The 25,751-nt window shown below is 38.2% G+C and overlaps 1 protein-coding gene across 13 annotated transcripts in view; it reads left to right on the top strand.

The window, feature by feature from the left end:
• Nucleotides 1-25,751, top strand: part of DLG2 (discs large MAGUK scaffold protein 2) — a 4,792,098-nt gene that overhangs the window by 4,522,822 nt on the left and 243,525 nt on the right. The gene's annotated exons all lie outside the window — the stretch shown is intronic.

The following is a 25,751-nucleotide window of genomic DNA, read 5'->3' as shown; positions in this document are numbered from 1 at the left end:
TAAATAGTGTGGGAAGAAATAGCCAGGGAATTTTTATGGCTAGGCTTGTATAGGCCCTAGAGCAGATAGCCTAGTACCAACCTGTGAACCTATGAACCTATGTAATGGACATATGATCAAACGGGTCTATATTATATCATCGAATGCTTAAAAAAGTGAACGTTGATTGATCGACCTGATTTAAGCAAAAGCTTACAATCTCGAACTGTCAGATCAGCGATTTTTTTCCCTGGGAAAAAAATCGCTGATCCAAAACACATACACACAACACAAGCACACCAAACAAACAGAAATCCACACACATACACCTAAAATCTGATACTTAACCCTTCACTAAACTATGCACACACCACTAACTACCCACTTACCTTAACCCAAACCCTAACCCTAAGGTCCGTCACTATCGCACACTCACCTCACCGGCTCCCTAACCCTAACTCACTTAAATCCACCCTAACCCTCATGTTCACTCAATTGCATACACATCTAACCCAAGCCCTAACCCTAACTCACCTAAATCACCATAACACTCACATCCACACAATCGCACACTTACCTGAATCCGACCGGTAACTTTCCACCATAACACTGAAAATACCGAAGCAACAGAAACGGACAACCAAATTCTTTCCCTAGGAACAAATTTGAGTTTCTGCTGCTTCGATATTTTGCAGTTTCGGGAAAATAAGTTTGATCAATCAGCGTTCGCTTTTTTAAGCGTTCGAGGATATAATATAGACCCGATCAAACATACAGAACCCATAGACAGACAGATAGATAAATAGATATAGATATAAATATAGATATAGCTATAGATGTAGATATAAATATACAGATGTAGATGTAGATATAGATGTAGATATAGATTAGATATAGATGTGAATGTGTGTGCATGTATAAAAATGGGCTGTGCTTAGTTAAACAGCTCAGTTAACTATTAAACAAACAAAACAAATGAAACAAACAAATAACTGAATTCAAAGTCATGACTTATACGGATGGAATAGGCAACCTTTGCTTTCTAGGGAAAATAGTACAGAAGTTGTGGGCTTGTAACAGCTTTATAAAACTGTAATACATTTCATGATGCCTCACACAAAGTATGACAGTGTGAAGTTCATTGGGTTGCTTCAACAACTCTTTCACTTCCTAATGCTGCTCTGTTGTGACTGCTGTTTTTGCTGAAGTATGAGAATAGAGAATACCAGCTGTGAATGGAGCTTAACAAAACTTTGTAAAGCACATTTCCTATATCAGAAAGGTGATTAACAATGTTGCCTTTTCCCTTTTTTCAGAGTAATCACACCTCTCCATATACTGCAGTTTTTTATACTCTACTGTAAACTGCATTGAAACATCCAGTCAGTTTAACAAAATACAAAAAAAGCATTTTAAATTAGGACATATTTTGTTTCAATAAATAGTTAATTTTAATTACAAAGAGCTGATTCTAAATCAGTTTACACTCAAAAGTCAATTGCTAACCCAGAACATATTTTATTAACTGCCATAGCCATAATACATCGTGTGTGTGTGTGTGTGTGTGTGTGTGTGTGTGTGTGTGTGTGTGTGTGTGTGTGTGTGTGTGTGTGTTATACTAAATCATCAATGTTTTCATAACTTTTTTCTTTTGCATTCATTTGTGTGAGTTGGAAAAATACTTTAATATTTTAGAGGTAATGATTTATTGTTGGATGTTATAAAGCAGTTCAGCAAGGGGCAATTACTGTGTTTTGAAATTTCTTGCTGGTTTTAATATTAATTGCTATAAATATTCATGATACAATTCTTAAGAAAATAGAGGCCACTGAGCTAAATACCCCTGTGTAATATAACCTTGTTAGCAGATGTAAAACTGAAATGTACAGCTTTGTCTTGATCAGTCAGTTCATTGACCCCCACATCACCTAGTAAATTATATACCAACGGCATGCTTATTACTAAAGAGCATACAAACTGTACTCAGACTGACTTCACCAGAATATCCAGAAATGTTTGAAAGAAAATAATAGCAGTATCACACAGTAAAAGACATGCATACTAGCATTACACCGTTCTCACGCATTACAAACATTCAGAGAACTTCTGCTTATAAAGCAGTTAGCTAGATCCAAAGGTATGAAAATGCAGGAAGTGAGAATACAGTGTCTAGGTGATGCTGATGTTCACATGGATGCAGATGTTTACTGACCATACAAAATACAAAACTGGCACATACAATGTCCCTGGAAAACTGATGTGTTCATCATAAAATGGCAAATACATCAGCCATATTAGTTACAAGCTATTGAATAGAGAAAGTTCGCAACACATACCAGTTGCATCAAATCTTTGTCACACTACAGTGCAGACTACCACAGTAACAGAACCACACTCTGTCTACCCCTTCCACTAATGATTCCTTGGTATTGTCAGTTAGATAACACAAAGTACAAAATCCTTGCATTCAAAATGGGAATGCTATGTGGGTGGACTGATCCTAATCAGAATAAATCAGGAAAATATGTTGGCATCATAATAACAGCAGAAAGAAACTGCTAGGGATAAATGGAGAAAGCTACATCTAAAGCCAAAAAGGTATTTGTATGTATCTCTAGAAAAACAGAGCAGAGAAGCTATACTAAACCACCACAGTTCCTTGTTCAGGCTACAACTGAAGTCCTATGTTCATCTTGGTACCCACACAGGGATAACAATAAGAAAATATTCAATAAAGTACAGAGAATGGCTATTAGGGTAATAAAAGAAACAGGGAAAATATATTTATTGGGGGTTATAGAAGGTAAATCTATTCTTACCTGAGGGTAGGAAAGAAAGGGGGAGACATGATACAGGGGCACAAGACACATAGGAGGCAGTGTAATGGCAAATGTCTCAAGAGGAAAATCAGAGAATATTAAGGATGAGACATTGTTTTTTTTTTTATTTTTATTATGCCTTTCAGAGTAATGATACATCTTAGAAATTAGAAAATACATTTTCACAGAAAGAATAGAGGATAAATGAAAGGGGTTACCTCACAGACAGTGGACTATATGGTCATTGACTTCTTTAAGAAGGCCTGGGGTTGGTGGTGGCTAAGCACTGGGATGCAGAGAGGCATATTAAAGATACTAACTGCACAGATAAGGCAGATGAAATATACAAATTGTCTGTTCCTATAGTCGCATCTATGTAGTGTAGTACAATGTGTTGGACACAAGACAGTTCAAACAAGTGGAGTATAAATTCATGCGGTCAGTACAGTGGTAGTAGCTGGGCTGTTCGCATTGTGTTGCTTAATGACTAAACAAAGGATATGTCAGGCTACATTTACAGAAAAAGAAAGGCAAATAAGATAATATTTAGATAATCAGGAGATACAAAGAGATACAAAATGATTAAAATAGAGTGCAGGGAATTAAAAGGTTCAGCAAGAGGAAAGAAGGACAGCAAATGTATTAATTAGTACAAATGTGCATGAAAAAGAAAAAATGCAATCCATAAAGGAGACATAGATCATTTCTGTTGGGTATAATTATTTTCTTTTTTGGTGCCTGTCTTTCTAGTGTATGAACACTTCAACTGATTACATTGAATATTTATTGCTGTGACTACCAAATTCATAAAATATTCTTAAACGATACTTTTACACTTATGCCTTTGTAATCTTATATGCTTTGACTGAAACACACACACACACACACACACACACACACACACACACACACACACACACACACACACACACATTCATTAATGTAATGTTGTAACTTCCTAGGGAATGCCTGCAAACTGGCATTCATGCATAGAATGGCTTACTGGCTAACCAGCAAAAAGAGAAGGTGTGTTTTTATATAATAGCCTCTGTTCCCAAGGATGGAAGAAACCTTGAAGGACTGATTTAGGCTGACTGTGGGTTATTTTTACAAAGTAATCTTATGTTTCCAAATGATCAGCCTCATATATAATTAATTGATTATATATGTATAATATAATGTATTAATTATCTATGAAGCTGATCAGCATGCATGTATTAGCCTAATGCTGTGAATAACCTGAGGCATCACTTCTGATGTAAAGCTCTGCAGATTCCCATCACTCCAGAGACTTGCATGATCCCTGCAGCACAGATCACCAAATAATGTCACACCAAGTCAGAGTGACATATTCCACTGACACAGTAACCAGAAATACAGCTCTTGTTTGAAGAAAAGTTGTCAACTGCAGTAAAACCTTCACGTCTGATATGCTTTAATTGCTGAACAAGGTTTAGACTTCAAAGCAGTTTACAGTGATTAAGAGACATTGCCAAAGCTGACACAGAGATCAGTATTAGGACTTGTGCACTCAATTTCTTTATGAACAATATTGCCATGAGAGAATATGGTTTAAAAGAATTGTATTTTTACTGCAGCAAATAATAGAACTGATAACCAAGGAACCTGTAAAGAGGATAGGAGTATTTTAAGTAAATCGCACTAGAAAAAACTTAAAAAATAAAGACATTAGACTGAAAATCTCTCAGGATGAGTGAACAGTGTAAAACAGTTCTACTGATAGCCAACTAATAAAAAACTGATGCAAGGTAAACATGCTTGGAAAACGAGAAATGACCACTCAACACTGGGGGGGGGGGGGGACAGTGGAATGCTTAGATTTACATGGTGGCAACTAGCAGTAAAGATTAGAAGCCTGGAAGAATATATTCACATCTAACATGGGTGTTCTAGAGGATGTAGTGACCAACTCTGCATTCCAGGAATGAGTACCAACATGCTGGCATTAATATTTTTATTATATGTTAACTATTTTAAGTTATTTGCAAATGGTTAAAAACTAGTGCAACCTTATTCCTATATTTAAGCGTATTGTTCTGTAACATGGGCAGCTACTACTAAATAGGTTTCTTGAAAGCTAGAAGTAATGAATTGTCAGAGAAACTCATTATAAAATTATTTATGGTTCAGAAAAGGCTTTAGAATCCTACCAGATTTGCATCTTGTTTCCTATTAATGATGCAGATTCTTAAAACATAGAGCAGAGAGAAGCTGAAGCAGTAAGTACACTATATTTAATTTCATGTCTCTTTGAACAAATAAGCTATGTATATCTTTTTCTAATGCACCTCCTTCTGTGCATTAAAAGTGAACAGACCAGGTGATATTGTTTCCTCAATTATACTGTTTAAAAATATTGGAAGTTAAGCTGTGGTTAAGTAAAGAAGATCAAGAAAACATGCTCAGCTAAGGTTTGAAATGATTAATACATCAAAACACTAATGTTTCTTACCCAGCACGTGCTATGAGTTATACATTTTGACAACACGGTAATTAAGGAGTTCATACCTTGGCTGGGTGTATTCTGCTTACTTAAATTTACTTTACTGGATATTATTTTAAAAACTGCCATCATTTAATGCAGTAGCAATGGGACGTTGGCACCCTTGGAGTAGAGGGTATTATGCAGGGGCCTATATCCCAGTATTGATGTATGTGACTGGCATATATAGGGAAGAATCCTGCCCTGGTGTGAGAAAAGTCGGGGTGGTATGCTAAAGCTGAGATGAAGAGATATACTATATATACCTTGCATTTTAGAGACAACATGAGTTTGAGAAGATGAGGAAAACTAATTGGTTCTGGATTTTTTGTTGGTGACAGTTATTAAATGACAAAGCTCTAACCCCCTTAGAAGAAAGAGGATGGAATATTTTATTTAGAGATTTCTACAATACTGTAATTTCATAGTGACACAAAGCTGCAGGAAATATGGTCACAGAAACTGCATTATTTTCTGTTAAGTTATATTGCTTAATAATGCCAGTAGGTATTGTTTTTTATTTTATTTTTATTTATTTTTATTTTACATTTGTTGACCGGGATAGTCCGACTGGATGCATGTCCATTTTCAACGGAGGCCCGGGGAGAAAAGCTCCAAGGCTAAGCAGATACAGCATTACATAATACCAGCATTACATATTACAAACAGACTATTTACAGAGATTACATAAGTAAGCAAGTTAAACAAGTTCCATAGGTTACAGTTAATCCTGAGCACAAGTCAGGATTAAATTAAATTACACAGTAAACTGGTTAACAGATTTTTACACTTTCTAGAGAGAGTTAGCCAGGCTTGATACATTGACATAGCCAGTTAAGTGACAAATGTTGTTTGAGTCTAGTTTTAAATTGACCTAAGGTGGAAAGTAAGGTAATATCAGCTGGAAGAGAGTTCCAGGATCTACTTACAGAGTTTGCAAAGAGAGAATCACTGGCTGTGTTATTAATTTTGCTAGTCTGAATTAGTAGTTTGTTAGAGGATCGAAGCGGTCTAGGATTGTTATAGGGGGTGATAATATTTTTAAGTGCAGGAGTATTGTCCGGATTATATAGGGTTTTCTAGGCCATAATCAGTTGGTTATACTGGATTAGGCTGGGTAGTTCAAGCCACCCAAGCTGATTTAGATTGATGCACTGATGTGTCCTAAAAGGCAGCCCAGTGGCAAACCTGGCAATGTGGCTGCAGCAAATTGAGAGTTTGTTAAGGACAGTCTTGTTTAAATTCGAGAGTAGAGGGGATGCATACAGAAGGGTTGAGAGAAGGTGAGAGCAAGCTATGGCAATTTTAGCTGGAGGGGTTAGGAAGGCTTTTATTCTGTAAAGTGACCCTAGTATTTTATTGATGGTTTTGATAGCTTGGTTAACATGTAGGTCAAATTTTAGATTATTGTCTATGATGACACCTAATAGTTTTGTAGATGGGTCGGGGAGATTATTGTGCCATCATTCGATTTTATGGTAAGGGTGAAAGCGGTAGAGCTACGTGTTGGTGAAAATAACAGCATTTTAGTTTTTTTGGGATTTAGGATCAGACGATGTTCAGAAAGCCAGTTTTCTATTGTATTAAAGGTGGTCTGGGTAGCTGACCATAACTCTACTGGAGATGTGGCTGAGCAAATCAGAGTAGAGTCATCAGCATATTGGATACAGCTGACTTTTGGGATGACAGTATAAAGGTCGTTAATGAAGATGGAGAACAGCAAGGGCCCTAGTATAGAGCCTTCTGGTACTCCAAGGGTGTTAGGTAGAAGGTTAGAGAGTTTGTTCTGCCAGAGGACAGCCTGCTGTCGACCATTCAGGTAGGATTGAAACCATTGGAGGGCTCCAGTATCTAGACAGAATGTTTGCAGGGTGTGGATTAAAAGATGGTGATCAACCATATCGAATGCCTTGGAAAGATCCAAAAAGAGGGCTGAGGATATATAATTATTGTTGCGATTATGGCTTATGGTGTTAGTAAAGGCTAGGAGGGCTGAAGTAGTGCTGTGATGAGGACAGAAGCCATGCTGAGTGTCTGCCATAAGGCGATTTTGGATTAGGTGGTGCATGAGTTGTCTATGAATACATTTTCCATAATCTTTGCAAGTGGAGAGAGTATAGCTATTGGCCTATAATTGGAGAATTCAGTAGAGCTGCCTCCTTTGTGAAGTGGGATTACATAGGATATTTTCCAGATGGTGGGAATTTTAGCTTCTACTATGGTTCGATTGATTAGTATTGAGACGGGGTAAGCAATAGCATCAGCTGATTTTTGTAGGTACTCGGCAGGGAGTTGATCAGCAGAAGGTGTAGTGGGTTTTAATTTTTTGATCAAGGTACGGATAAGTGAAGTGGCGACTGGTTGGAAGCTGAACGCAAGTAGGTTTCTAGGGGTGCTACTTTCAGGACCAGGGGAGCTAGGAGGTAGTTGGCTAGCTAGGGCTTGAATTGCTCAGTAAAGAATTGGTTAAAACTATCAGAAACATCTTCAGGGGTTTTATCAATAGTAATAGCATTGATTGGGGTTAAAGTTTGTCCAGGATGTAGTAGATTATTTAAACCTGCCCAAAACTTCTGAGGGTTATTTTGATTTACTGTCTGTAAATTACAGTAGTATTGTTTTTTGTCTTGTAAAATATAATTTTTGGTTTCGTTCCTGGATTGCCTGTATTTAATGTGATCTTGGGGGTCTTTAGAAGAACGCCATAAAGCCCATGCTTTGTTTCTAAGGGTAATTTTGAGTTTAGACTCTATAGAAAGCCATGGTGCAGTTTTTGCCTTGGTTCTCTTTGAACGAACAAGTGCATGCAAATCAAGGATCTCAAGGAATTTGTTGTTAAAGTATGCTACTGCTTCCTCTTAGGGGATGTGTTTTAGAATAGACCAATTACATGAGTTTAGTTCTTGTTGGAATTTGGCAGGGTCAAAGTTTTTATTTTTTCTAACCTTTCTGAGTAAGGGTTGTTGGGAATTAATGGTTTTGTGCTTAATTACATATGTGAGAAGGTGATCGCTTAGGCCATTAAGGAGGGTACCAGAGGTGTACAGTTGGGGGTGACTGTTTATGAGTACCCAGTCAAGTATACTTTCTTTTTGGTTGGGTTTACCTATCCTGGTAGGGGTGGATATGATTTGTGTAAATGCATGCAGGTTAATATGGGTGGTTGGGGATTCTGAGGAACAGGTGCCTCAGTCTATGTTAAAGTCTCCAAGGAGTAGGGTTTCTTGGGGGTAGTGACATGATAGCCAGTGCAGCATATCTTCAAATGTAGATATATTGTTACATGGGGGAATGTACATACAGATGATATTAATGCATTTATTTTTATTAAGTTGCAATTTGGTTGCAAGAATCTCTGAGTTATTAATCTGAGGAGATTGTATTACATCTATGGTGACATTCAACTCAGATTTATAGAGTGCAGCTTCCCCACCCCCCTTCCTCGAAGCACGATCCAGCCTGTGTATGTTGTACCCAGGTGGTAACACTTCATTGTGTTTAGTGTTAGGTTTTAACCAGGTCTCAGATAAACAAGAGAATCTCAGGGGAGTGGACATCCAGAAGTGCATGCAATTCATGTACCTTGTTATTAATGCTTCTAATATTGAGATGACAGACTAGGAGAGAGTTAGTTGGCCTATTAATTGTAGGTTTGTAGCTTAGATTACAAGTAGAGGGGGTATGTGTATCTGAAGTGAGTGGGCCAGGGTTGGGGTGAATATCACCATCAAGTATTAGGTTGAGTCTATACTTGGTGATGAACTTCAGAAATTTGTTTATTAGTTTGTGGTAGTGTTTGGACCTAGAGCTAATGTGCCTGAGGTGAGATGTTGATAGACTGAACAAGATGTTGGATAGGATCTGGTACTGTAAGTATGGTTGAAGGGGGAAGGATTTACAGCTGGGATGATAGTATGACCTTTTGTGACCTGAAATCCCGTGAGAAACTGGTTTTCATACAAGGTAAGGAGGTATGGTGTGAACAAGAGGGGTAGTAAAGAGGAGTATATCATTATCTGTGATTCAGCTAAGTGAGTTAAGGAACTGTTTTACCTGGTGATGCAACACCAGAAGATAGAGTGGTGAGGTAAAGGTACTGGAAGGGGGATGGGAGAATGCCAGATGAAAGCTAATAGGTGCTATTAAAATGTAGGTAGTAGAATGGGGGTGGGTGGAATTATCCCAGATGAAAGCAGATAGGATCTAGAAAGTGGGGGAGTGGCTATAGTACTATAAATTTAGAGGTACTGGGGGCGGGAGGGAATTGGGGGCAGGGAGGGGAGCGAAGAGAGCCCGAGCGGGGCTATTGCAGTTTACAGGGTTTCCTAAGGTATCCTAAAGCTATAAGGTAAGTATTACAGCTCTTAATGTAAGAGTCAATTTACTTCAGTTACAGGGGAAGGAGGCAACCCCTCAAGTAGAAACAAAGAGACCTATGGCTGACCAATATGGTGACCTGCTTAATTACAAAGCACTGCAAGTGAAAGCTTAATACATGCTTTTTGTGTGTGTAACCTACTCTGTTTAAATGTTGAGAGAAACTGATTGCAGTCCTGTAGACACCGTTTTGTAGGGAACTGTAGAGTTCAACTAGGAAAAGAGAAAAGCAGAGATTCTAGGGTAAGCATGAAGGCAACAACAGGCAGTTATTATATAATAATGCATTCAGAAAGGTTTGGGGGGGTAAAGTAGCATACTTCAGAATGAACTAAGATTTATAGCTAAGAAACCTAAGCAAGAGAACAATGCAGTAAATAAACACTTGCCAGATTTTAAAGATATACCAGAAAAACTAAATCAATTATTCACAATTGTACAACTGGAAAATTGCTAGTAAAAGCACCTCAGGTATAGCTAGCCCAAGTTATTCAAGTCATAAAACCACTTCTTCAATGTGTGTGTGCAATTTAAACATTAAAAAACACATGCAGCAAGGAGGAGCTCTGATTATACACTTTCACTAGGTACAGGTTCAGTTTAAACACAAATATTACCACAGAAATTCAGTAAAGTCACTAGCTACTTATAGAGCCTCTGAAAAAAATAGAGCAGTCTGTGCAGAATCAGAATTTAGCAGCAGGTCATTCAGTTACACAAAAAACAGTAAAAGATCCATACAATGAAGAAATTTACACTAAGTCACACCAGCTCAGCCAAGGGGGGGGGAAGAGAGAGGGAAATCCTAAGCACCTAGATTTGAAAATGATGCCTGTACTGAACTGTAGCAGTTTAACCTGTTTGAGGAAAGAGGGGGGTGGGAGGAAAATAGAAGGAAGTGGGAGTGGTTACAGGGAATACCCTGATTGACTCAAAACACCACACTAGAGATAAGTGGAATGTAAGGGCCTAAAATATGTACTCAGCACTGTGTTATTTGCACTCAGTACTTTAATTTTAATGTTACTTGCACTCAGCACTGTAATTTCACTTATGTTTAGCAGGAAAGACAGACCAACAGTATAAAATTTGGGGAATTTTTACAAGGGTTACTTGTTCAAATGTCAGGCTATTGCAGTTTACAAGGTTTCCTAAGGTGTCCTAAAGCTATAAGTTAAGTATTACAGCTCTTAATGTAAGAGTCAATTTACTTCAGTTACAGGGGAAGGAGGCAACCACTCAAATAGAAACAAAGAGCCCTATGGCTGACCAATATGGTGACCTGCTTAATTACAAAGCACTGTAAGTGAAAGCTTAACAAATGCTTTTTGTGTGTGTAACCTACTCTGTTTAAATGTTGAGAGAAACTGATTGCAGTCCTGTAGACACCGGTTTGTAGGGAACTGTAGAGTTCAATCTGTTTAAATGTTGAGAGAAACTAATTGCAGTCCTGTAGATACCGTTTTGTAGGGAACTGTAGAGTTCAATCTGTTTAAATGTTGAGAAAAACTGATTGCAGTCCTGTAGACACCGTTTTGTAGGGAACTGTAGAGTTCAAACTAAGTCACACCAGGTCAGCCAAGGGGGGGAAGAGAGAGGGAAATCCTAAGCACCTAGATTTGAAAAAAATAAACTGTAAAAACTGTAAGACTGTAAGTAAAACTGTTGTTGAGAAGAGGTACTACACCAGAGCAAATAAAAATGTTTTCAGAGAATAAATAGGAAAGCTTAAACTCCCATAGTATGTTTCACAGACAAAGAGAGAAACCACTGGCTCTCAGAGTAAAATGTTTCCAGTGGAACCATAAGGAGTATATACAGTCCAAATGTCCACAGTGGCAGGATAAGAAATAAAAACCATGTGTGAGAGAGCAAATAATAGTTCCATAATGGTAGTGGTCATAGTAGTTTGTCATGAAACTTCAGCCACTTCAGAATTTAACAAGGACCTTTCCCCTATCCCTGCAGTAGACCTCTCAGCTGTCCCAGTTTTGAAGGAATGTACCAATTTTTAGAACTGATTTATGCCTACACATGATGTACATATTTTTGAATGCATGTCACAATTTTAAGTTTGATTTACGCCTTTACACAAATATCGGAATCCCCCCTCATCACACATGCTTTCTGAAGCTACCTTCTACACAGAAAACCACACTACATGACCAACATACTAGTGGCACTAATAATTTAAAGAAAGAGGGCACAGATATTACAGCTCCCTTTTTCAGAAGTAAAATTAAATGACCTTCCATTGTAGAATATTGCAATACAGTTCATTAAAGTTTACAGTTTTTGATAATGTGAATATATTTTCCCATCATTTTTGTTATTCTCTGTTGTTTTAAATATATATTTCTGAGTATCATTCCACATTCCTACTGGAAGCAGGAAGCATTATCTGATATTTGGTATTCAAATTATATGCTAGTTAGATGTCCTGATTTTTGGCTGTATGTACCTACTTTTCAAGGTCATTTGTACCCATTTTCAATGTTTACATGTTGAGAGGAGTAAACTATTGCTAAGAGATATTGTTTACCTGCAGCTGTTAGAAGCATTACTTGTCTGGTGGTGCCTTTCAGTTTGGCCTACGGGAAGGACACCTTTTTAGGTGTCATTGGTCAGGTTTTATTTGGATTTGGAAAGGAGGCAAGAAGACAAGCAGGTGGCAGTGTTGATGATATCAATGCATATGCTCTAATAGGTAATGAATTTGATGATACAGACTCTGGGATGTATGCAGGTTGCATCTGTACATTGTCGTATGCTGCTACATGTGCATTGCTAGGTTTGCTACAGTAATGCTGCAGTCCTGATTGTTACCAGCATTATAGCACTGTGATACTCAGTAACTGCCCCATACCTTGCTAATGCATTACCATGACTACATAAGACATAACTGCCTGGCAATTTATTCTGTGACCCACATTACTGCACATCTTCCCCAGTCAGTTATGCTTATCTCCACATATTTGCAGTTCTACTATCTCATCCTGAATCTCACATAGTCATTAGAACCAAAAATCAAATCAAGAATCAAAACAATGACTGGGTTGCAGACTGAAGAATGTACAAGGCTTTATACAGTGCTGGACAAATTGCTCTATTATCATATCCATCCCTGAATTAGTCACTTCTGAAGTACAGTTACTTAGGACTAAGCATCTGTCAGCTTTGTGTAGTATAATTCTTTGTTCTTTGGGCAGTGTGCCAACTTGCTGAAGCTGCACATTTACTATTTCATTGGTTGCTGTGGCCAGCTAATGCAGGCACTTTATAATTTGAACTTCATGCGAGCATGACAGTATAACTCTTGCAGTAAGATTGTGATTGCTCTGGGCTTTTGAAGGCAAAGGACTACAGAGTACATAATGGAAAATTGTTAATAGTGCATGGGATACTGTACAGTGGCTGTTGCACAAACTTGGCATAGCTCCTACTAATAATGAAACTATGAGTTACTGAAACACAAACATTCCATGCACACATACTAGTGCCATGTAATGGGCAATCCTAGCAGACCATACTATGTAACACCTATGTGGCATGCAAAACTGTACACCAGTGCTGATGACATGGTAGCACTTGCCATGGCCCTTTCAATATACTCTCTACAGGAAACAACCCTGGTAACATTCCATTGCTGGTATAGCAGCAGTTACTGGGACCAACTAGGGTGCTGTGTGTAGAAGGCAAGACAGCTGTAGCCTTCCTTTACATCACCATTACCTTGTCCAACACAGGCAGCTGCACTATAAGCAGCAGCAGCCATATCCAGCTGTTCATTGCAGTAATGCATACAGAAAATGGATTGTCGACACATACTCATTACATTTGGTGGTACAACTAATATATTCAGCTGATCTCCATTCTTTTGAAGGTATACTTAGCCTTTAAGGCCAGAAACATTGTAGGCAAACTTGTATACTTTTAACTGTAGACCTACAATGTGCTTCCTGCCTGCTGAATGTTGCATGGTATAGCCTGCTGTGATTGCCTATTGCATGGCACCATTATATGCACATGGAATGTTTTTGTACCTCAGTTTCTCTACTATCTTGTACATGGATCCAATTTTTTTCTGCCATATTGCAGGTTATATGAAAGAATCAGTCTGAGCTGAGTTCCTGCTTTTATCCTTAGACTTCTGCTCTACACTATGCGTGTTCTGTTCTGAAGCTTGATCTTTGTGAATAAACAGAAACATCAGTAATGTTTACTTTCATACCTTGGATATAATATGCAACAATGTGTTAAATGTCTTACTGTAGATAAAAACATATTTTGACAGTAATAAAAATTGTCCATGTTCTGTATAATCTGTGGGGAAGGATGTAAAGTGATTGTTTTTTTGCTTGCTGTAGTAGACCTATTACCAACAGAACAGTAACACAAGTGGACAACAAGCTCTCCTGCCTGCCATATCTCTCACCCTTTTGTTCTGCAAATGCATAAGGAGATAACACTACAGGCATCTTTCCATGTAAATGACCAAATGGCTAACCTTAAAACATCATATTACATAAGCTATAAAAAATCAGAAACATGCAAATAGAATATTAAAATATAAATGTGTAGCAAAAAAGTCATTACATTTACAAGTCCTAGCCCATTTGAAAAGCTGTTAAAATAATGTTTCAGTAAAAACATGTAACTACACACAAATTAATGCAAATTAATTAATTAGGTAATGTCCTATATTCACATCAGACTAAATGCAAGTATCTATAGCAACCATTAGTGTCATGCTATACACCATAATTAAATCCATTTCAACTCACAATACAAATGGTATTATATAAAACTAAAAATGAATATTGAAAGCAAATGGAAAGTGCATTTACAGCTATATTTAACTCTTATATTGTATAATGGTTTATTGTCTTTCCTAGATTCTATGGGTTTTACTTTATTGTCACTATTCAATTTGTAGTTATTACTGTGGTAATAGAAATGAGCACCTAGTGTGGTGGGTGAGTATTGTAGTTCTGATGTCATAAATACAGACTGCAATGATTAATCTCTTTTAACATTTACCTTGCTTGCCAGGCTGGATTTCCTGTCCAGACAAAGGTAGCTTTGTACACCAAGTATAAAGAAGCAGTGTAATGGGCAATTTCTGTTTTCAAAGGTGAGAATTAAATCCTGTACTTTGTGGCCGTGAGGTAAACATCTTAACCATTATACCAACCTCAAACCCCAGTCATTGCATTAATAAATATATTTTAACTATTTTTAACTTCTCTAATTGTATGTATTCCAGTGTTAGCAATTTTCTGTTGTTTTTTTTTTAATGACTGCTTTTTCCAACAGTATTAGCAAACATAAAAACAACACACAGGCATATCTGTATATTTGTAAAGTTATTTCCTTGGGTAGGTTTGGTGCTTTGTCAAGCACAGGAACATCTGCAGATAAAGTACAATTATGCAGTAGCATTAAAGGATTTAAAAAAATAGCTTTTACCAGGAAAGTGCTTAGTGCTTCTTTCATGCCCGGCTGCACTGTCTGTTCACATTACAGGTGCAAAGGTTAATTTCCTAATATCACCAGTATGTTCCTTCCCTTAATATAAGTATTAGAAAAACATCATATTATTAGAAGTTTCCTCCCTGCTCAGTGCTCATTTAACAGATTCCATGTTCCTTTTTGTTGAGTCATTACCTAATACCTTGGTACTTAGGTATTTTCACTGTCTACCTTCCCTCTACATTTTCACATTAGCTGCTAGCAGGCATCCTGCGAGACAAAAAATCTTATCAGATCTAAGGGTAGTTCCCAAGTAACAGTAAACTAGTTACAATAAGATGTCTTTCAAGGCTGATAGGAATAAATGGTTAGAAGTGATAAACCATTTACTGTAGTTATTCATGACTGACAGAGCATATGATGCTGTGAGCAATTTATCCTTCTGTTCGTAGTGGATTTTCCAAATACCACTATCATCCACTTGGCTGATTGATGTCCTGTTTACAGCACACCCGACAGACAAAGTACATTCCCTAATATACTTCTGCCCTTCCGTTTCTGAGATATGCAGTATAATCTCACTTTATTTTAGACTGTTCCACCATTATCACAGAGTTAATAATCTGCCTACATTGACAGGTGGAGCTAGCAGGAAAGATGGTGACAGACTGAAATCTCAGGTCCATCCCACATCTGTGCATTATCAAGCTTTATTCAACTATAGCACAGCCTTATAGACAGTCAGCCTTATCAGCAATTTCTTCCCTGAATGCCACTTTTAAAACACTGCAGTGCTGAGAAACCTTCCTTTCACTAAAGAGCAAATAGCAGAGATGAATGCACCTCTAGTTGGGCTACATCATACAGGTCAAGCTAAACACTCTAACCAGCTTAATCAGTGGCAGAATTTGAAAGCATATCAGAGAAGAATGCCAAGGAAATACAGACCCTGGCCTCAAAATGAGAGTTTTTGCAGTCCATTGCAACCAGGAACACCACTGGACTGAAAGTGCTGCAGTCCAAGGTGGACAAACAAGCAGCAGTGATTTCCAAGTGACCGAACCAGCTAGGCAATCTGAAGAACAGACACAGATGCAATATTTTAAGGTTGTTAAGGTTTAAAGAAGGAGCAGAAGGCCAGGCCATTGGACTATTTCTGGAAAGAGTCCCTATCAAAAGTGCCCATAGATCAATGCAGCCCATGCCTTATACCTCACAACCACTGAAGCACATTAGTTTCTGTATGTTGAATTTTGCAATTTTGCAGACAAGGAGCTACCATTGGGTACTGTACAGGAGGGGAGAGAATTTATGTTACTGAGCCACAGATTTAAATTGGTACAAGACTTCTCTCAAGCAGTACTGCAGAAATGCAAGATCTTTGCTAAAATCAGATGCGGATGTTTCCTCAATAAAATATTGACATATTTCAATCACACAATCATACTGATTTTAAAATTTCAGAATAAGAAGCACTCCCTTCAATCCTCAGAACAGATCATTACCTTTCTGCAACAGCCCTTTCCAGAAAAGGATTTCAGCAATGTCACTGAATCCTCCTTTTCCTTTGGGAAAAATTCAGGCAAAGAACAGGAGGTCAGTGCCAATAAAATGAAGGTAACCCTGCACCAAGAGGGTGAAAAAGGTCAAAACCCAGGTGACTTGTTTCCCATTCAAACCCATATATCCACCACCCCTTGTAGCCTGTCCAGTTGGGATGAACTAGACAATGAGGCACAATCTTCAGCAAGGCTAACACGAAAGGAAGTATCACATCAATTTTTTAATGTTCCTACTGAAAACAGCTGTGACATGCTGCTGCTGTTGTAGGAAACTGTTGACTATCTACAATAAGCCGAGGGCCAAATTGAGGTTACTAACCAATGAGCCCTTTTCCATGCCATCCAGCCAGAGGCTAAACCATTACATTCCTTTTTTTACAGGAGCTACACTTCCTAAGGGTGGGAGCACAATGGACAAGCAGAAGAAATAATAAATGAAGAATTGGGACATGTACTACTACTATTTGTTGGAGTAGTGATCCAGTCACCAGGTAAATAACAACCCAGTCAGATGACTAATGATACACGGGTAGTTATACCACATTTGGCATAGGCCAGAATTTGGACCAAGTTGGGGTCAGTCAGTTCCATTTCTTCCATTATTCATTCACTGAGATGGCAGTGTCAAGGTCAATGGGGTGTGGGGGTAAGTTACCACATTTTATTGTGTTATTTTAAACAATTTACTACTGTGTCAATTTTAGTGTTATTAAGTGTTATGTGGAGAGAAATGTGTGAAGTATAACAAAAGTTACAGCGAGGATTGTTTTTCCATTTCCACAGTGTAAGAACTTACGCTGAATGTTAGGGGACAATGTACAAAGTGCTATTTGCACAGGAGTTTAAGGTAAATAACAAACATAAAAGATGTCTTGGGAGCTTCACGAGTGAACCTTTAGATAATGTTATCTTCCTGTGCCTTCATAAAAAAATATCACTGTGAACAAAGTGATCATGTAATGAGATTGCCATGTATATTCCCATCTTAATGTCAACAGACACTTATACTATGGGAGAAAACCAAACCATACATTTAAGTGAGCTTACCAACCCTCTGGATCTATTTCATCATCAAAATAAATAATGTGCATTTGTAGTAAGAAAACATCTTTAACTACCCGAAAGGAAACTGACTTTGTCAGTAGACTTTGTGTTCCATATTATCTATTCTTATGACTGCAAACTCCTACAAACTTTGCCTTAACAAGTCTTTATCGATGATACCCTATAAACCTCTGCTTTATTTCTGTCATTGGTTGTTGGTTTGTTATATATGAACTCTTATAAAGGGAAAACAGAAATGGCTAATCACTTCACTAAATATGTTTCATATATTCACTTACTGTTTGTAGATCTCACAATTATGTGTTCAGTACAAAACTCTTGAACAGCCTACATTACTTGGGGGGAAAATCTTGCTCTTTAACTAATTTCTGTATGATTCCTCCTCAGATGTCTGGTGAGACATACCAGTTAGAATTCTTCTTGCCATCCCCCTCACTACAAAAGGGATGAATAACATGTCCCAAATAATCCCATTATTTATGCAGATAAACCCATGCAAACTGGTGCAGCTCAACTAAATTAAGCCTGCTAGTTGGTCAAGCCTCTCCCTATCACACCATGGTTCCAGACACTGAACTGTACTTTTCAGTAACAAAAACAGACTTGGAGAATTTCAAGGTTATGATACAGCTTTACTTCCACATAAAATGGTAACATATTGAAAACACAATTACCATCATGGTTTCTTCATCTTTTCTTCTTCAGGAGTGAGCTACATGCTGCTTGCATTAATGGGACTAAGCATGCTTAAAGGTACGGAAAGACAGATCTGCTATCTTTACACCTCCTTCCCCTCAAACAAGTACAGAAACTCTTTCTAAATGACATATTTCCTCTGTAAATTATATCATACATGCAATCAATCTTCTTAAATGTAATCCAGAAACAGTAAAAATGAATTTAAACTTTGTATACAGTTTAACCAGTACTTCTCCAAAAAGCAACTTTTACAGGTAGCACTGCAATTTTCATTACAGAAAGCATTTCACAGTACCATTTCTTAATATCAAAGTAAAAAGAATCGGTCAGTTATCTGCACATGAACATGAACTCTCTATATCCCTCAGGAAGATGATTTCATGACCACTGACTACTCATACTGGAAAGTAACCTGTAGAACAATGAGGATTAGGTAAAAAGTTAAGAGTTTCTAGAGGATTTTTGTGTCTCTAGTTTAACCAATTTAGGAATCATATGGTGTACTTAAATCAGTTTTCAAGGCACTCAAGGTATTCTTATGACCTGTCTCAGATTTTAAACTTCCACAATTATCGTAGATAGCTGGCCATGCCAGTTCAAAATCTCTATAATTCAGTTAGCAAAGAATTTCATCATCCTTGGTTTGAACACCAAGGCATGGCTCTTTGATGTACAGCTTTCTGGGTGAGCATCCTCAGAAACTGTTTGTATATGTCTCCATTTATGTTTCAGAACAATGACGTCATCTGTTTGTACAATGTACGATTGTGGTTCTTCTCTTTTTGTACTATATTGCCAGTTGTTTCCCATTTCGTCTTCCACTTGAGTTTTAGGAGCACTTGCTGTCCTGGTTGAGGGACAGATAGGGTTTGGATGGAATATTGCCTGGCTTAGAAGTGCTTGTAAATATCTCCTGCTTTTTTTGGTCCTTTTTTCTGAGAGCTTTGAAATAAATAGGCTTTGATCTCAATTTGAACCCCAGCAGAGACATCGTAGTCCTCATTGTGTAGACAATCATGGTAAGACATATGAAATTTGTGAGAATCAGGTTGGCAAACAATATTTTTGGAAGTCTAGACTCCTCTTTTAGCAGCTATGTTGGGCTGTTGGCAGTGAAGTGGTATGTATTATAAAGCCATAATCCCCATCAAATTGTTACAACATTTTTATGTACCATTATCTGGTTTAATGCAATTGACATGCCATATCTGGTAAACACTGTTATAAATCTGGCAATAATTTGCTGGCTAGTCACTGCTGATACATACAGACTGTCAATATCTTGAGGGTAACAACCCAACCTGCTACTACAAGGTAGCTCTTTCCTTCAAATTCACATAGACCTACAGCCTATTCTCTACTAAGGTCCTTGCAGTAACCGGTACCAGGGCCTGAATTCTGCTACCAGACCCTGAATTCTGCTATTCAGTAATGGCAGTAATCTCAGAATGTCATGGTTATGATGACTCTTTAATCACTCACAAAATAGCAGCAGAAAAGATAGTTACCAACATGACTTCTGCTTCCTCAGTAGTGAGCTGAGAACTATATATGCATTATTAGTACTAGGCATTCTTAAAGGTACAAGCACTTTCACATACTATGTACACTGGAAAGCTGTACATAGACCTGCTATTGCTTTGCCACCTATCCGATTACTTTTGTGAACTAGTAAAAAAAAAACTCACCCTGGGAGTTCTTATCCCTTTCGAGTTTTATTGTGCTTGGGCACAGTGATTATTCTGTTGAGTAAATGAATCCCACAACCATTATCCACTTTGTTTTTTTGCAGAACTCAGTAGTTTGCCATACTCCCTATAGCCCCTCAGTCCCATACCTTAACAAAACTACTCTATGTTGTCGGATGAATTTCTGTACTAATCCCATGTTATTTATTGTATGTCCCCAGCCCCTCCCTTCTACATCCCCCACATTGCACTTTATTCACTAGTTTGATTGTTCATTGCCCTTCAGTAATCAGTTTGTTTTCTTCCTGGAGCGTAAATAAGAAACTCCACTCCCTACAAGCCCTTCTCACCCTGGAGGAGACTGACATCTGGTTTGTGACTGAGATGCATGGTTTAAAATAGTGGAGAGCACTTAAGCTGTGCAGGAATATAACGCATTCCACACATTTAGACCAGCTACTGCACAGAAGGGGAAGAAAGGTGATAAGATGATGTCACCTCAATCTACATCCAGAAGAGACTAACATCAAGGCTGGTAAAGCATCATGATGCACTAGAGGTTCTTTATGTCCAAATAACCATCACAAAGGTCCTGTACCATATGTTACTTAGCTACAGAACTCTATGACAAAAGAAAGCCACAAGCCGAACTACAGAAACGAGAATCATTCAACATTAAACCTAATACCATCTTCCTAGGTGATCTAAAGTATCCTACTATAGACTGGAAAACCTACACTACCTCTAGTGCACAAACATAGAGATTCCTAGATGTTGTCAATATAAAAGTCCTGCAACAATTAGCCAGAGTACCCACCAGGGGAATAACATCATGGATCTTGTCCTTACTAATATGGAAGCATCTTGCAGCATCTCTTGTATATCTTCATCACTTCTTAGGTCTGATCATTAAGCAGTCTCCTTCAAAATAAAACTGAAGCCAGAGATCCCTTCTACCCAAGGTACCTTTAGAAATGTCTTTAAGACATACTATCTACTCCTAAGCAATACATTGGCAAGTTTCAGATCCTCACTAAACCCAGTTACCTCCACCGAATATGCAGAAATGTACACTACTCCACTATACCAGCATGTAAATAGTTTTGTACATGCAGCTATACCCTGTAGGAAGGAACAAGTGGAGGGCAAACCCTAGAAATAAACCCACATGATGGAAACATAATATCACCAAGCTTTATAGTAAAAGGAAAATAAATTTGACCAAAAGAAAGAAGAGAAAATCCCAGAATTTTTGAGCCCTTGTCACTGAAATAAGCAATCAAACAATTCAGGATCTTAATAAAATCCACCAAAGCAGAGTTTGAGACATAAATAGCTACCAAAGCCAAAGACAATCACAAGGCATTTTTTAGCAGCAATGTGCTGAGCTGATTGTAAATGGTGTTACCTACACTGAGGCTAAAGTGTAGATAATATCATTAACAATCTAAGTCTAACTTCTCGCGCATTACCCGCTGAAAAGGCCTAAAACTAATATGCAACAAAACCTGCTAGAGAGACAGGTTTGTCTCCCAGAGGCTGCCCTGTCTCTGGAATAGATTTTCTGTACATGTCAGAGTACCTCACTGACCCTCTTCAACTGCAACCTTGATGAGTAGATGGGAAATCAAAAATTTGTCCCAGGGGTTCCACCTTTGTCCTCCATTGACAGGGAAACAGGGTGACAGGTCCTGACTGAGACTTCTTTTATGGGGATAAACTCTTGGCTAGGCTTGTAAGGACCCCAGGTCCTAGTAACCTCCTATGATCCTATGATATAGTGACCCTACTGACTGATAAATTCAGCTCTAGCGTTACCTCACTAACTACTCCGTCTGTCCCTCAAGATATATCTGAAACTGGCTCACTTCCAACTATCACACAAGACCAAGTCCTAAATGCGTTATCAAAAGCCAAAATACTGCATCAGTGGGTTTGACAATATCCCTGGATGCATTTTCAACAGTATGAAGCATAATTTAGACACACACCTAACAATACTGTTCAGTCTCAACCCCCATATAGCTTTTGAAATGGAAAACAGCTACAGTCATTCCCCTGCATAAGGGAAGACCTTCCACAGACCCAGGCAATTAAAGACCCATAAGTCTGACCAGCCTCATATGCAAAGTCATGGAAATACATATCATGGAATTAATCCATCAGGACATAAGGAACCTCCTAATACTGAACCTGTCTCAGTTTGGATTCATTAAGGGCAGGTCATGCTAACTCAACCTGATGCATTTTTTGAAAAGATCACCAAAGTAATGTATTAAGGCAAAATGGTACACATCCCATACCTCAACATGGACAAAGATGTTGACACTATTCTCCACTCAGGCATAGTAGAAAAGCTAAATAAACTCAGAGAAGCCCATGCATCACCTGATGGCTTGCCAAATGACTCACAGATAGGATGCAGGCAATCAGAATAAGGAATGTTACCTCCACAAGGAGACCAGTCACCAGTGGAGTCCCACAGAGTTCTGTGCTGGGATCTTTCCTGTTGGCATCTACTTTTCTAAAGTAAAAACAATACCAAAGAGCTCTGGCTAATCGTTTGCAGATGCCTACAAGCTATGAGCAGTCATTGAATACACAAGTGAAGTAGCCATCCTGCAGCAAAGATTGTCCCAAATAAATAACTAGTGCCAAAATCATGGACTGAAATTAAATGTCAAAAAATGTATTATTGTATACTTTGCGAAGTTGTCTACCCCAGGGAACTATCACATTAACAATACACTCCTAAAAGTTGGCCCAGTTATTCAGGATTTGGAAACCTACGTGGATAGTGACCTAACTTTTGATCAACATGTGACTGTCGTTGTCCTTCTATAGTGTACAGCTTATAAACAAAGGGATTGTGTCTAGATTTAGGGATGCCATTGTCCTCCTATACTCAGCCCTCATTAGTCTAGTCATTGAATATAATGCCACCTTTGGCATGTATCTGTTCAGACACATGCAACAACTGGAACTCCCAAGGAGATAACTCACTAAAAGGATACAAGGCCTAAACAACATGTCCTACATGGACCAACTCAAAGCCCCGTCACTATACTCAGTATCCTACAGACTGACAAAAGATGACATGTGTATGGCATCTAAGGCATACTCTGACCCATTACTGATGAATTTCGTGAACATCAGCAAGTCAAGTTGCATCCTTGGTCAAGGGATCTAAACCTCTTCTAAACATCAACAGAAGAGTTTGGAAGGACAGATATATATCACAGACAGACTTCACATCCACATAAAACAAAGTTCATCCCTATCTGAAGATCTTTGGATGGAAAACAGAAAACTGACCTCAGGACTGCCCCTGTACTGCTAATGGACAGGGGCAGCTCATAAATTCTTTATCCCATGCATGGGTCTCCCCCAATTATCTATGGTATAATGACAGTTATTCTCACTAGGGGTAATATATAATTATTGACCAAGTTATGGGTAAAGCTAGTCTACACCAAATAAGATAGGTTACTTCAAATACAAAATGGGAACATAGCTAGGCTTAAAATGACCTGCAAGGTCAGCTAGCCAGATACTTACCTATGAACCTATGAACATATGAATTGTAGGCCAGGATCTTTTGTTATTCTCTGCTTTTTTGAAGCCAACTACAGATCACAGCAAACAAATCTTCTGGGTTACTGGGCATGACACTTGTGGATCTGAAGAACTGTCCCAGTACATAGAACACGCAAGTATTACATAAGTTTGTAAGATCCCCACCTGCATCTCACAATCATGTCATTGACGGTACAAAGAGTAACTTATAGAGTTAATCTCCTTCTGAGTTATCTGACAAGGATAATTATTGACCATTTTGAAACTGTGTTGACAAACAAAACCTGAAGGGCAACTGGACCTTTGGTCCTGAATAGTTACAACTTAGCATACCTCTATCATAATGGCCTCAATAGCATGTTCACAGATATACACACACACACACACACACACACACACACACACACACACACACACACACACACACACACATATGCACACTGTTGCCTTTATAATTGTCTTTCTGGATGATTTTCTTCAATATATTTTGTTTAAAATTTTAATTGGTATGTGCTGTTGATTTCAAGATGTTAACCATTTATGAAGCAGCACTTTAATTTCAATCAAGAAGCACTGCTGCTAAACCAACAGTACTCTCTAACAAGTATACCTAAGGTACCTAAATGTATTAATCATTAACTTTAAATGATATAATTAAGTCCTGTATTATGGACAAGAACTGATAAACAACTGTAACCTTGCATAGTCATGGATGGACAATAAATCAATAATACCACCTTCATGGTTTTTTTTTTTTTTTTTTTTATCCTCTTCAGTTGATCAGTTGATGCTTCTCACTAATATAAAGGAACCTTCCATTATGTATCCTCTGTGATGGGCTGGATTCCAAAATCTCAAGTCAGCATAGCAGTGGCAGAATAATTGCCCTGAAAGGCAGATATTGTTAATCACAACATAAAAATATATTCATTAGAAGTACACAGCTGTGGATCTCAGCCACTTAGCACAGCCGACAGACACAGCAGGCAACCATCTACCCTCTGAGTTAGGATGCCTACAAACTCTGGGCTGACAAATCTTATCCAGAGTTCTCACATGTACTATAGCAGCAGACAAGTGCCAATGCCAGATGGAGCACTGTAGTGCTCATATGATTGATTGTGTCCTGTGTGCAGCAAAAGTACCAAATCCAAGCCATAAATTATGTTAATGGCAACAGACACAAATGCAGCAGAGCATAGTTGTGTGCTGATCTCCTGATAATGCTGAAGTTCTATCACAGAGTGGCAGATTGTATGCATCACATGTGCCATGCCAGTGCAGTTATTATGTATTCATGGAGTCTCACTGCACTTACAGGCAGCTGTGAATCAAGGTTGCATAGGGCACAGTGACATATAGTAGGGCAATATATAGTGCATGGGCTGGTATAGAACCGCTGGATAAGAAGTTTATATGCAACATTCTTCTCATTTCATCTTTGTATGCTTGTCTAAGACGGGTTGTGTGAACCACCATTCACAGAGGGGACAATTTGCAAATGGATTTTGTACAAGAGATGAGAGTGAAAGGTATTTTGCGATGTGGAACTGCATGATGTGCACCTGCACCTTCGGTGGTTTCTCAGTGATTTCAGAATCAAGGTGGCCTATGCTACATTCTGTATAATACTGCCTGCAAGGGGAAACAGTGGCAACAGTATTACATATATTGTTACCACAGTATCTTGCACAGCAGTGTAGCTGTGTAGAACAACAGGTGTATATATCATGTAAAAGGGGCCAGTGTCTCCGTCACAGCCAGCTACACATATGCAAATAGATTTACATATACGTATATACTACTATGCTGCAGGTGGTTGTCTTACTGGTGCTTCATTTTTTATATATATATATATATATATATATATATATATATAGACTATATCTGGGGTATGCACCTTCCAGTATGAATGTACATATGTGTGTGTGTGTGTGTGTGTGTGTGTGTGTGTGTGTGTGTGTGTGTGTGTGTGTGTGTGTGTGTGTGTCTGTGTGTGTGTGGTTAGTTA

This window comes from Protopterus annectens, chromosome 5.part0, assembly GCF_019279795.1.
Source record: "Protopterus annectens isolate FY-2018-M chromosome 5.part0, PAN1.0, whole genome shotgun sequence".
Taxonomy (NCBI): Eukaryota; Metazoa; Chordata; order Ceratodontiformes; family Protopteridae; genus Protopterus; species Protopterus annectens.
The sequence above is the reverse complement of the archived record's forward strand: the minus strand, read 5'-3'. Positions and strand labels throughout refer to the sequence as shown.